The following is a 12,751-nucleotide window of genomic DNA, read 5'->3' on the forward strand; positions in this document are numbered from 1 at the left end:
GGGAGAGAAAAAAAATCCCATTTTATTCAATACCTCCACTTGGAAAAGGCAAACTACATTATGGAGCCAACTTTTAGAAGCTTGTACAGAAAGAAGTGCTTCCAGCACATTTAGAAAACTTCAGATATACAAACTCTAGAAGAAAGGCAAGAACACTAAATTTTAAATCAGATTTATATGTCCCCCTGTCAAAAATGCTGTGCAAAATTTTTGAGGTATTTTTATCTTTCATCAAAAATGCAATTTGAGATGACAAAACAGCTCTTTCAAGTTTTTGTGCTGGTGACTGTCAAGTTTATTGTTACTATTATGATATTTAGTGCTTTGCATCTGGCTTCAGATGACAGAACCCTAAAATGTTGAAGATCTCAGCTTCTAGTATTCATGCTTTGGGGGAAAATCTTGGAAACTTGAAACAAACACAAATGGCTTAAATAAGAGGACAAGCAACAACAACTGAAAACATCACTTTCCTAAACTACTTCTTTTTAATTAATTCTCTGGTCTGGAGGAGCAATTTTGTAGTTCCTCAATATGTGAGGGCTGCCAATACAAAATGCATGCAGTAATTGTAAAAGCAATAACCAGTCCAGCTGCATTCCCTGTGCAGAAACTGAGAGGGACAACAAGCCATAAATAGTTGTGTCACTGCTACTCTTTGCCTCAGTTAAGAAGTATTATTATTCTAAACACAAAACAAACTATTGCTTGGGCTCCAACTGAAAGTTTCAAAGCCTCATAAATCTGCCAGGTCAAAGCCAATTTTCATTGGAATTTTGGAAGGGAACTTCTTTATAGAAATAACCAGTGCTAATTTTAATTTCCTTTTAGTACTTGTTTTAACAGCCTTGTCCAAACTCATAGTGTTTTTCAAATGGAAGAATACAATTTTTCCTCTGATATACCTCATTCTGTGTTTGCCAATAGCTCAGCACTAGTCTACTACATCAAACACAAGCAGAACATCTACAATGAGTATACATTTTTCTTTAACCCAAAGCTGCTGAGAGCTGTCCTTGGGCAGAGATTGATGTGATGAGTGGCTGCATGTTAATCACTGATGGGCTTTGGGCGGACTGTTGCTGCCTAAGTTGTTGTCTCCAAGGTCTCAGTCAAGGCAGATGCAGTGTAAAACTTTTTTAGGTTTGTTCAATAATAGATTTGGAAACTGCTGCCAATGAGGAGAGTTGCTGGCTCGAAAACATGAAGAGGAAGGTTTTGATTTTTTTTTTTTTTAAATAAAAAGGAAAAATACTTCCATGAGAGCTCAGCAGACATCTGATGCAATTTTCAGATAAGTCTGCTTAAAAGGAAGGATGTGTGTATGTGCTCTCCCTCTGATTGCCCTTCCAAGAATAATGTTTTTCCTTTACTTTTTCTGCTTCAGAGTATCTTCCCAGGTGGAAAGGAAAGCCTTCCCACCCTTCCCAAAAGGGAGAGGGTGCAGGTCAGAAATGATGGTGGTTTTCCTCCCTTTTCTTAATAAATTTCTCTTCTATTATAACACTTAATTGTCATCATGCATTGTATTCTACACAGAAAATATACTTGCAGCACAGTGTTTTCTAGACTCAGTATTTTATCATTATAATATATGGCATTACATGTTTGCTAATATGCAAGAGAAACAAGATGAGAAATATAAATTAAAATCTGAGCTCTCTTTCTTTTAGGGATATTTATTCCATTTTCATGGTTATGAAATTGCCTTCTCCTTCTGTGAAAAACAAAAAAATTGGCTCCAAGAATCAATGAATGCAGTGATGGGATAGACATGATTAGTCTAAGATCTTCAAAGAACTTCAAAAATAAGAAAAGTGACAGAAGGATGGGTTGTAGAGTGAGAGAGATTGATCAAGATATTTGGTATTGTGAGAAAATTCTCTCTTTTTCACCACTTGCTAAATCTTTTGCCCCAGAAAGGAACAACTGATGTTAACAAACATTTGGCTTAATTTTCTTTTTTTTTTTTTTTTGAAAGCATACAATAGGCCTATACCATACACTCAGCCAGTCAAAACACTTGGTCTTGAGCCTAAAGAAAGTCGGCATAAAAGTGCAGGGTTTTTTTCCAACTAAAAGAAAGAAGGTAGTAAAAAGGACTACTTTACATAATTCAAGTCATTAGGGTAGAACAGAAAAATATTCCACCTCTAACATGTATTTAAATAAAGATGTTTCTTTGCTTGTTAACTACTGTCAAAAAGGACCTCATTCTGGGAAATATGCTGAAAGAAGTTTTTCTTTGTATACCATGCATATCAGCTGCCTGGTAGACAAAGAAAGATTTTTGTGACTATCTTGTTTTTATACACAAGAGTGAAAAACAGTGTCTGCATCTGTAGGTATTGTTTTCCAGTGAAACAATTTCATGTCATACAAGTCCATAAGATTCAGAAAAATACTATTGCTGGCTATAATAACATGTTGTGATTAAAACAGATCTTAACTCTGCAGGTCAAAACCAAATATATAGGCTTGAGAGCATTTTAAAATTTTTTGCTTCTTTCTTTTTGCTTCTCTGTTTTGCCCCAGATTGACTCTTCACTTCTGGACTTCTTGCTTTACTAGGAAATCTCTTAACCTTATTAACATAGGCTCTTATTAAAGGAATTTCTCCAGGAATGGCAAAACAGTTACTGACTACCAAAGCAAATCAAGGCTTCAGACACAAGTTATTCTTACTTTTTTTATGCCTTGATATTGTGCGAGCTATAGCGGTGTCTTGTAGTTGAAAAGACATATGCAGCTGGAGGGTGTCAGAGGTTTTTCCAGCAGTATCATTGTCAATAAAACAGCCTGAAACTTTTCTTTATAGCCTTGGCAAAGCCATCATAGGCTGAATTAGTCACAGCAGTGAAGCTGTCTCCTCAGCAATAGGGAATCTTCACATTACAAACATTTTGCATAAACCTCATGAAGTTTAATAGGAATTACTTTATATACTAGTAAAATCTATAGATTTTTACAGACCCTAGAGCTTGTTTTTACTCTTTCTAACACTTCACAAAACTGAGTTCCTCTAGCTCCTAGGCTCTTCTCTCTTAGCTTTCTCCCAGATGCTGCTGCTAAACGTTCAGCATGCATGGATGAGTCTGGAGATTTGGCTGGAAGGCAACAGAAGTCTGTGGTTTAGGAATATTGCTGCCTTTCACTCTCTCTCAGAAGTTCCCAGAGTTATGCTTCTCTTGTTTAGCCAATAGTGTGGATATGATCCCATCTAATAATTCAGCAAGAATGCATTTCTGTGGTATAGTTTGCAAATCTTTAGGAAGATTGGTATTTTCAATCTGTTTCAAATATATGGACCCCTGTAAAGTGAATCTAAGTCCACTGAACCAAACTTTCTTTTCTCAGTTTTCTTTCCAGGTCTCCTAGTAGCAGACCACATGTTAAAGGCCACTGATCTAGAAAAAGAGACCCCCTTTCCAGCTGAAATTTAAGCTACATTTACTCAAAGGTTCAGTACACTCTCAATATCACTTAGATTGTAAATTCCATGTTATAGCAACATTTTCCTTTTTTTTTACAAACAGTGCATTCAGTTCATTGGTCACTGTGCGTTGTGAGCATTATTGCAGTATAAATACTAAATGTCAGTTTTATTGAGGGTCCTCAAAAATATCCCTCTGTAAGAAAGCTTCTCATCACTGGATCTGGAATATTTGGAAATTATTACGGTTACATTCTCAGAAGCAGGATGTGTTTTTCATAATGGTTGGTAGACTAGAGGTATGAGGTAAACATTGCCCTAGCTGACTGAGGTTTTATGGCTGCACCCTAACTTGTACTGCTTTTATGAGAGAAGCCAAGACTGAAAAGAAACATGGGAGTTTCATGGAGCACAATTGTAGTTGTTTATTCAATTATTAGCCAGTCCTGAAATGACTCACAACACAGCTGCTCAGATTTACAGGCAGTTAACAGACTTAAGTGTTTGTTGGCTTTTTTGTTCAAAGTGATGTAGTGGGACACTGTCCTGGGACAGACGTACCACAGAGTTGAAAGCGTGAGGAAACAGAATAGACTTTTGTTTCTTTCTTACATCAGCTGTGAGAAAGATACTATGACAGAGATTTAATCTGTTGTATCTTGAGATAGCTGAGTAATCTAGTAACAGTATTCAGTGTAAATTGGGCACTATTGTCTCTGAGAAGCTCTGAAAATTCTGGGATTCTCTGATCTGCTATCTCCAAATACTCACATTTTGATGTGTCTTTATTTGGTAACTCTTGCATCTGTAATAATAATATAGTGTTCTGGCTGCATGACTGGTGGATTTTTTTTCAAAACAGTGATAATTGATATTCAGTCATGCGTCAGAATAATTTGGAACTGTTTTGGTTACATTAACATTCAAATTTCATACATTTATATAGAGAATTGCTTTGTGAACAGAGATAGAATAACTAGTAAGCATAGGCCATGTCATGTTGTATTAACAAGTATCTACAAAATGCTACAACATTGCCTTTTCTAAATGATATTGCTTCTGATTTTAATTTAGGGTTGTTCTCCTATACTAGACTTCTCTATTAAGTAACAGGAACTAACAACACTGACTATAACATCTTAGGATTTTTGGGTTTCCTTTTTTACTTTTCTTTTTAATTTTCTTCTGTTTTTTTTCCCTATTTCATTAGTTCATGATGTATCTCTTCTGCTCTTAATCTCCTTTGTCTGAGGTTGAGGTACCATCTTTTTTCTTGCTTCTGTTTAAAGCATTTTATATTTTTATACTGCTATACACAACCATTAAAAATTGAAAACATCTATCCCTACTGTAGGTAGCAGGATGTGTAAAAACTGTAAGATGTTCTCTGTCTTTTTGTGAATGACAAAAAGACATTATTGGGTTTGCATCCTTCTTCTGGACAGGCACTGACCGAGCTCAATGTAAGTTCCCATTTGGAGGTTTGCAGCCTTCATTGTTACAAGTCCTGATAAAGCTTTAAACTTCCTTTTCCACTGCCCTGTCTGCACTCATGTAGATAGGTGTGGAATGAAATCACAGCGAGTTTGTTACATCTTTGTTCTGCCCTGATAGGATCTGAAATATCACCTTCCCTTGATGAGCCTGCAGTGGCTGAGAGTGAATTTTTGAGTATTACTCAAACTTCCTGAGGGTGATGAATTATGCCCACTGCATCTGGTTGGCTTTTGCCACTTGTAGAAATTACTAAGAGAGAGGAAAATCTTTTGCTGTGGTAGTAGGTTAGGTCAGTTGATGAGGATTGGGATGGCTGCACAGTGGCCGAACAGTTATCTGATAGGTGATTTGGACTGCGAGTTGCATTAGACAGCGATACAGCAAAGGAGATTACAGTCCTCTTAGCTCCTTCTTGGAAGTTTGCCCCTTGGGATCCTCTCTGATGCATGCCCAGAGAACTGCCTTTGAAATCTTCCTGCTCTGGGGTCCTCACTCTCTGATGGGCAGCAAACCAAAATAAATGCAAGGAAGAATCCAGGGATCCAGGGGTATTTGTGCTTGAGAAAAATACTCCAGGGATTGGATGGTGATCTTAAAGAAGTTAGGGGCTGAATTTAGTTTATTGCCTAAGAAAAAAAAAGCATGTTTATTACTTTTTACTCAGAAGGTATTTTAAAATAATTAGTCTAATTTTTGTGGAGCATTGTGCTTTAAAAGCTACAGCTGAAAGCAGGGAACCACAAGATTTCCATGTAAGTAGTAAAGGTTTTTTTTTAATAACCCAGATGAATCAGAAGAAACCAGTGGTTTCTTATATTTGAAGGAGTTTCCTTGAAGTTGGAATCCTGTAATCAGATGAGTTCATCTACCATCTGAGCACCTGTATTAGCAGTGTTGAAAAGTAACTCTTAGTTGCTGCTTAAAACAAGTCTAATATACTCCTTGTTGTGCTTTGAAGACCTTGGACTTGATCCTGCTTTTTTATACACATAGACTCACCACAAAGCATGCAACAATAAAAAACCTTTTTAAAGACCGTGATTTTGCAGCCCCTAAATAAAACACACAAGATGAAGGCCTCTGTGTGACATCTTAATACTCTTTCTGTGAATAATTAATTTAAGCCAAAAAGAGGCAGCTGAATTTTGAGAAACAAGCACCACCTGTGTACCCAGTAAGGCTGTTTGCTGTGCAAGCAACTAAACAGAGAAGAGGAAGTGGCTGGGATCCTGCTCTAGCTTTATTTTGAGCCTTTGACTGTCCTGTCCAGAGAAAATGGGGGTAAGCATCTTCCATCCTGGAGGGGCTGCGATGGGTCATCCTTAAGTGGTAGCTTTGTTATGAGGAGCATGGAACTAGTGAGCACTTTCTTCTAGACCAAGACAGCTGAAGGCCAAAGTTTGAAATTAACAGCTCAATTCCAGCCTTATAACCTAAAAAACCCCAAAGAAAATTTAATTGGGAAAAAGATTAACCCTTGTAAGACTGAAACATGTTTTTTGTTTGCAAGGATGTAGATGCAAATATTTTCAGGAATAATACAGGGGAAAAACTTTCTGGAGAAGAACAGATGGGAAATGTAGACACTATTATTTAACATAATAAAAAAAGCATCATGGTGGAGCAGGCTGTGATTAAGACCCAAGACTTGTAAGGAATTTGAGACCTGAGCTGACAACATAATTGCACTAGCTTTTGAATTTACCAGAAGCCTATTTCATGAAAACTGCAGCTGGTCTCCATGCTTTTTTTATGAAGTACAGTTGCATTTGTGGAAGATCCAAGCAGTGCTGCTATGTGGAAAAGAAAATCATCTCAAAGATGTTTACTTCTGCATAGAAATATTTCCAGACAAAGGAGTCAAGTCCTCTCCCTAGAAAGATTAAATTCAGTAATTTCCTTCTGTACAATATTTTGCTCTTTTGTTATATTGACAGTCTTCATACTGGTAACAACTAAACTTTATCTGCTTACTCTCATTCTTTATGCACACTATTTGTTTCCCAAGGCAAATGACATGCAAAGCCATCTTGTATTTAAAGTATTTCCACTTAAACTTTACAGTAAGATTGTGAGTAATATATTATGAACTTTGTGATTAAATGTTTTAGCAGCTGCTGCTGCAAAGACTTAAATATGCTTCCAATTTTTTTCACACAGGTATCTCATCAACCTGGAGGCAATTGAATACCTGCAGGATACAGGCATAAAGTAGGCATGATAGCATTTTATTTTATATTAATGGTTTTACTGGAACATATAATTACTTGAATGGTTGTGTACTCCTTGGCATTAGTGTACATGAAAGAGTGTGTTCTATGAAACAGGAGCACAGCTCTAAAAACCCTCTACATTTAATGATATTGCTTTGCAAAGCATATGAGTGTACCTGTGCCTGCCAATTAAATTGTATTGTGGGTGGAATAATTAATTTGGACACAAGGCAAGGAGAACATTGCATATTATTATTATTGTTATTAGTAGTAGTAGTAGTATTGCTGACTGGAGAGTGCCCAGGTTAACATTATATCTGTTTTCCCTGCTTTACAACTTGTGCATAGCATGGACACAGCAGTTTTCTTCTACAGAACCTCCCCCTCACCGAACAATCAATTTTGGGATATGTCTTTTTCTTTTAAGTGTGTGTGTGTGATGTCTTTACAAGTAGCATTTTTCTGTTATTGTATGGACAGGCCTTTTTCCCCCCAGATTCTAGCTCAGAACAGAGAAACTTGTGCTTCTCCTCAAGTGAATGCTGAAATTCATCATCAGTCAGCAAACCTGAGGTGACAGTAATTTCTGTACATTTAAAGGCATTGCTTATAGTTTTGCTAAGTCACAGGCAGAATGAGGAAAACATTTACACAATGTCTGGTGTAGTTCAGAACTGGTGACGTAAATAAATGCTGTGATGTTTGAGAACATATGTAGAAACTTATTGATAGACCAACTGATATAAACAGACCTAGAAGGAAATTAATTTTAGGTTATAGATATCCAACACAGTAAGCAAATCACTTTGAAGTAGTACATGAAGGGAAGTCCTGGCCACCATTGTGAAAGACACCAACTTGTTAGTGGTGCAAGTTTCTGACTGCCAGCGCAGCAGGAGGGATAGAGGTGAAGAGCTGGCAGATGGAGCTGGATCCCCTTAGGTATGGGGGAAGGCAGGGATCCTGCAGTGTGAGAGTATGAGAGATACTGTGAGAGTGAGCAGAAAAAAAATGTGTGTCAAAAAAGGTGTAGCTGAGGGAACAAAGATTTGCTTCTTGTCTGTGCACAGAAGTACTGCTGAGGATGATGGACAACAACTGGTGCTCCCCCCTCTGCCAGTGGCCTTCTGGTGCACAGACAAAACCCAGGAGAAAGGTTCACCTGCCTGCAGCTTCCTTGTCACCTGTGCCCTTTTACCAGTAGTCACATGAATTACCTTCAAAGACAGGAGTTCCCACAATTTGTCCATGTATCTCATTCCACCAAAAATGGGTGGTTCTTCAGATACACTATTTTGTGTTGCAGTGCTGTAAAGCTTAGCCTTTCAACCTCTCACACTCTTTGTGCAACAATAATACTACATTATCAGTCAATTTCCTTAAAACTCAGTGTATTTTGTCAGTCCACTGTAATATTATTTTTAGCACAAGCAAACAGAAACCAGACAGACTCATGACCAGTCCTTTGGGGAAACGGAGGTAGAAGGATGAAGAGAGAGGAAGAGACTTCTCCTCTTGAAGTTTTTTCCTGTTAGTCACAGCACTGAGGAAAAACAAACTCCATATGGAACAGATCATGTAAGGCCTTTAAAACATATTTGGAGAGACTGTACAGTTTCTTAAAGGAACTTGGAATAGTCTGTGGTTTGGGGCTTTTGCTGTATTTCCCATTTGGGGATGTGTGTGCATTTTCATTTGTTTTAATTTGGACCAAGTTAAATGCATCAAGCAGTAGTTTGTTTTATTACTATCTTTCAAAGATCTATTCATAAAGGAAAAATATTCCCTGATTCCCCAAAGAGTTACAAATGCTTCTCCCCCAGCAGTTTCATCAGAGAAATTTTGCTGCTTTTTTACCTTTTTCTTTTTCTTTTTTTTTTTTCTTTCTTTTTACTATTGAATTGCAAATGAAAGCTAACTTTTTGTTCCCAGTACAAGGCCAGAGTGTAGTGTACTGAGGCAAGGATGTGTGCTCAGCTGGATGATGAATTCAGACATGAAGTAGCTATGTAGTGCAGGAGATCACAACCAATGGGCTGATTTTAGTGGAGCTACTAAGTCTCATCTGAAATTGCTCTTTTCCCACTTGCCCCCTGTCAAGCAACTTTGTAGAATACCATTCCAGAGTATTAACTGCAGAGTCCAGACTTCTGTGATCTCCCTTTCCTGCCTGGTAGGACAGTGATGGCTCCCAAGGAAATAGGAGTGGAATGAAATTTACTCCTTGTGGTGATAAGGTTCTTCACCCAGAGGGTGGCTGGGCACTGGAACAGACTCCCCAGGGAAGTGGTCAGCACCAGCCTGACGGAGTTCAAGGAGCATTTGGATAACACTTTCAGGCACAGGGTGGGATTCCTGGGGCTGAGCTCAGAAGGATCAGGACTTGGACTTGATGATCCTTAAGAGTCCCTCCCAACCCAGAATATTGTGTGATTCTATGATAACTGTGCTGTATTTCTGTAATGCCAGTAAATGTGATGTGCAAGAATAGCTGTCATTGAAACATTTGAGGTATTTTTTTCTTGAAAAGGTAATATAGTCCCACTTATTAAACACAAACTTTTGTTTTGAAATGTGACCAAAATGAATTAATAAATGGGGTAATCTTTTAAAATTCAGCACTTGTCTGAAGAATATTCAGTGTGTATGTTGGGAAAGAGCTCTGGGCTTCTGAATTGATAACAGAGAAACAGACTCTGACCAAGGTATTTTGGTGGTTCTGGGGTTTTTTGGTTTGTGGTTTTTTTTTTTTTTATGACTCCAGTGAGAACAGGTAAGATGAGGGCAAACACTGAAACTTCCTGCTTTTCTGAATTACTGCTGTAATTACTTATTTTGACATCTGAAAAGTATGAGCTGTTCTAACCTCACAATTTTCCTTGCATTCCACATTCTGTACATTACCATGAGTAGAGGGAGAAACTGTTATGGAACAAAAGCAATACAGCTTTACTAAAAGTGAAACACGGAATGAAGTTTTACAGGAAACCAAGGATTTTGTTAGGGCTCAGAGGAATAAAGAACACTGAACACGTATGAAGAATTCAGGCTTTATTTCAGCCAGGTTTTTTTTCTCTTTTGTGTGTCTTTTTACTGTATTCTTTTTTAATGTCGTGTAACTTTAAACACACCTTTCCAAAGAAGATGACCCAGCAGCCTGCCACGAGGCAGGTGTACTGTCTATCTAGAACCTCTTGGAATTTGCTTTCTACGGGTCTGCATTTCGTGGTGGACTTGCCCCCTTCACATTTTGGCAATTTGGCAACTCATTTACAGAAGCCCTCTCAGACTTGTGAGTTGAATTTCAGACCTGTGGTGGCGGAGAGGAGCCTGTGGGCAGCTCGGCGAGGCGGGGATGTGGCTCCCAGCCGGGCGGAGAGGCTGTGACCTGACACACGGGGGAGGGCAGGAGAGCCCGGCACTATTCCCTCCATGAAAACAGTAGCGGATTTTTTTTTTTTTTCCCTTTCATTTTTTTTATCCCCCATTCCCTTTTCCTCCCTTCTTTTTCCCGGGGCTGTAATCCGACTGCTCTCTTTGGCTCCGTTCCAGAGACAAATCCGAGTGGTTAATCTCTTTTCCCCCCTTTCCCAGCCTCGGGGGCTGGGGGGCGGCGGAGCAGGGAGGGGAAGAAGAGCAGAGCAAGCACCAGCCCAGAGCCGGGCCAGGCCTCCCCGGGGAGGGGCTGAGGCAGCGGCTGGGCTGCGGGAGCTGCATGGAGGAGGGGAGTTTCACAGACTCCTCTGCCCGGCCGGGAGGAGGAGGAGGAAGTTTGGAGATTAAGCGCTGCCCGGAGCCGGAGCGCACGGAGCGAGCCGGGGCGCGGCCGCGGGCGCTGCGAGGGGGACACCCGGCCGGCGCCGCTGGATGCGCTGCGGAGCGGGGTGACCTCCCGCACTCCGGCCCGCACCCCTGCGCCGGGATTTTCAGCGGGAGGAGGAGCGGTGGGCGAGGGCAGAAGACGGCGAGAGGCTGCCGGTGAGCGCTGCCGGGGGCTTTGTTCGGCGGGGCGCGCCGGGGAGGGGGCGGCGGCTCTCGGCTCGGCTCGGCTCGGCTCGGCTCGGCTCGGCTCGGCTCGGGCGGGGCGGTACCCGGTGTCCCGCAGCCCCCGGAGCCGCGCCGGGGCTGCGCGGCGGAGCGCGCGTTCTGAGCGCAGCCTTTGTGCGCGCCGCCGCTGCCGCCGCAGGCACCGAGCGCCGGCTCCCACCGCGGCTGCCGCGGCGCTTTGTGCTCCGCCGGAGCCCGGGGTAGGCTGTGCCAGCCTGGCGGCTTCATCGAGTTATTTCGGCGAGGCAGAAGGTGCTTCTTTTAAAATATGATAAAATTCCATAGGCCCTCAGGTTTTGGGGATGCTTTAACAAGCCCCCCAAACCCAACCTCTATTTTTTTTTTTTTTTTAATGTTTTAAAGTTAATGGGATTGTGGTAAATATGGCCTAAAGAGGTTTAAAAATATGATTGATCTATTGTTAAGTAGCAGGAGCTACTGGAGCTACTTGATTCTCTGGAGAGGCAATGGGGGCAGAGCTGCCCTATAGGACCCTTCATGCATTTCCCCATATTCTGCACTCATCTTTTCCCTGCTTTGCGGGTCGTGTGTCCCGTGTGTGCTGAAGGAGAAACCCTTCAGATCTCATCCTTCAGTTAGCACTGACAGACCCGAGGGACTCGTTTCCTTCTTTCTTCACAAGCCACACTGCTCCAAGTATGAGAGAAAAGGACCCGAAACAAACTTAGACGAACGTTCAGCTGGTTTCCAATGCGGTCTCTCTTTAGTTGGCTTTTTTCTTCCTTTGATTATTAATTGGCAGATGCAGAAAGAGCTGTGGCCTTCCTTTTTTCTTTCAGTGTTCACTGGTACTTCAGCAGTTTAATAACTCTGCCTAGAGATCCTGATGACTTATAGGTGTTTTGAAAGCTGTGTAATAAGAGCCTACTAATAGTAATCTTTTGCTACTCTTTCATTCTTGGAGGGAGCAGTCTTTGCTACTGGAGAATTGTGGTTCAAATTTCCACAAGCGTTTGTTGCCCGTGCCTCTAGCTAAATTTATAAAGGAATCCTGTTAGCTTGTGTGAAGCTAAATCTGGCTGTACAATTCACTGTGGTTGGCATGGCACAATATATAGCTTCCTTGAGATTTATTTTAGTTTTTTTTTTTTTCACTCGGTGTATGTAGGGCACGTAGTTGTCATAATTTTGGGAACTCTTCGCCAGTGTGTGTGTGGGTGCTTTGGGATGAAAACATAAGAGTTATGCTAAGGTTAGGAAACGTATTAATAGAGTGCTTGTCTCAAAAATATGAGAAGGCAGTTTGAGATTGGCCTCTTAATGAATATTGGTATTGTTCTCGGGCCCATGCAGATGCTGAGCTATTAAACTTGGATTCTATTTCTGCTCTCTGTTCTCATTTGGCAAACTAGAAATAGTGCAAAACACTCTGATAAAAGGTTCAGTTTTAAATGTGTTCATTTACAGGAATGCTGGCTGTTTCTCACAGATCTAGAGAGCCCTAAGCAAACAACATCAACCTGTGACCACACAACTTAGTGCATCTCTGCAGAGGAATGCAGTGATTCTAACACTAGGTGTTAAGGTATCATTTTTCTTG

At 40.6% G+C, this 12,751-nt stretch overlaps 1 protein-coding gene across 6 annotated transcripts in view; it reads left to right on the forward strand.

Moving 5' to 3' along the window:
* Positions 1-10,727: 10,727 nt before the first annotated feature.
* PLEKHG1 (pleckstrin homology and RhoGEF domain containing G1) overlaps positions 10,728-12,751 on the forward strand; it is a 123,001-nt gene continuing 120,977 nt past the window's right edge. For 4 of the 6 annotated variants that reach the window (XM_085576531.1, XM_085576530.1, XM_021540612.4 and 1 more), the window contains exon 1: positions 10,728-11,121. The gene's annotated coding sequence lies outside the window, so the exon portion shown is untranslated. Of the gene's footprint in view, positions 11,122-12,618; positions 12,737-12,751 lie in introns of all 6 variants that reach the window. The other 2 variants (XM_085576528.1, XM_085576532.1) reach the window with 1 other exon arrangement.

This window comes from Lonchura striata, chromosome 3 (genome assembly GCF_050655825.1).
Source record: "Lonchura striata isolate lonStrDom1 chromosome 3, ASM5065582v1, whole genome shotgun sequence".
In the NCBI taxonomy this organism is placed as follows: Eukaryota; Metazoa; Chordata; class Aves; order Passeriformes; family Estrildidae; genus Lonchura; species Lonchura striata.